The sequence below is a fragment of the Nerophis ophidion genome, linkage group LG24, assembly GCF_033978795.1.
Source record: "Nerophis ophidion isolate RoL-2023_Sa linkage group LG24, RoL_Noph_v1.0, whole genome shotgun sequence".
NCBI lineage: Eukaryota > Metazoa > Chordata > Actinopteri > Syngnathiformes > Syngnathidae > Nerophis > Nerophis ophidion.
In genome coordinates this window covers 30,997,654-30,999,389 of record NC_084634.1, presented here as the reverse complement: position 1 = coordinate 30,999,389, position 1,736 = coordinate 30,997,654, and positions in this window count along the sequence as shown.

The window sequence follows — 1,736 nt, the reverse complement described above, 5'->3', positions numbered from 1 at the left end:
CTCATATGGAAACGGGGTTTGTAAATCCTTTTATTTTCTCAAAAATCGACAGTGCGCCTTATAACCAGGTGCACCTAATTTACGGAACAAATCTGGTTCCAACCTCGAAGCTATTTATGTGCTATGATAACTGTGACCAGTAGATGGCAGTCACACATAGGAGATCTGTTTAGACTGAAATATGTCAGTAAACAACACCAACACTTTAAATGTTCCATTGAAAATATAGAACATTACACACAGCGCTCAAAACTCCGTCAAAATGTTTTTGATATGACTTCAGTAAGCTATGAAGCCCCACCGCTTGATGGATTGTCAGCGCATTAAACATACGACTATTATGGTGTGTGTTTAAGGTAAGACATTTTATCCGGTGTTTTGTTTCACAATTTTATGCAAAAGCAACTTTTCTTACCTTCTGGTACCTGCTGATCTGTATTTGGGACCTGCATAAGTCCTGAAAATCTGCGTTAGTCCGCCATTGTAGTCTTTACCGACTTTGTAGTCATAACCTTCTTCTTTTTCTCTATCTTCTTGTTGTGGGACATTCATCCTCCGCTGTTGTCATTTCCAAAAGTTCTCACTTTATATCTGTCAGTAGACTAGTTATCAAAGCGCTAAAAACTGTAGAGGGTTTACGTAATTCACCTAAAAACTTTAGTTATTAGAGGGTTCCGGTCGGACGGTTTTACACGAGACACATTTCCGGTGTAGATGGTGCATTATTGAGCCACGGATGAGGAGATGCTGCTCGGCTATTGATTGAAGTAAAGTCTGAATGTCATTAAAACCTTTAGCTCCATCTTTTGACACGTCTTCCACTCCCATCCTCGCACGCTGCATCGCTACAACAAATATGACGGGGAGAAGACGCTGTCGAAGGTGAGCCATGTAAATATGACCGCCCCCAAAACGGCGCATCCTGAAGCGACTGTCAAAAAGCGGCTTGAAAATGATCTGTAAAACATCATCAATGCAACATACTGACACTTCCTTGTGGTCTACATCAGTGGTCCCCAACCTTTTTTTTTTGTTGTTTTTTTTTTTGCCATGAAAAAGGTAGGTTTTTATGGTTGGTGCACTAATTGTAAGTGTATATTGTGTTTTTTCTGTTGACTTAATTAAAAAAAAAAAAATAATAATAATAATTTGTTTTGTTTTTTTTTGCCATGAAAAAGGGAGGTATTATGGTTGGTGCACTAATTGTAAGTGTATATTGTGTTTTTTCTGTTGATTTAATAAAAAAAAAAAATATATATATATATATATATATATTTTTTTTTTTTTTTTTTTTTTTTTTTGCCATGAAAAAGGGAGGTTTTTATGGTTGGTGCACTAATTGTATGTGTATATTGTGTTTTTTCTGTTGATTTAATAAAAATAAAAAAAATAAACATTTTTAGTTTTTTTATTTTATTTTTTTCCCTGAAAAAAGGAAGTTTTTATGGTTAGTGCACTAATTGTAAGTGTATATTGTGTTTTTTCTGTTGATTTAAATAAATAAAAAAATTAAAACATTTTTTTTTTTTTTTGCCATGAAAATGTGAGGTTTTTATGGTTGGTGCACTAATTGTAAGTGGATATTGTGTTTTTTCTGTTGATTTAATAAAAAAAAAATAAAAAAAATAAAAAAAAATTTTGCCATGAAAAAGGGAGGTATTTATGGTTGGTGCACTAATTGTAAGTGTATATTGTGTTTTTTCTGTTGATTTGATAAAAAAAAAAATATATATATA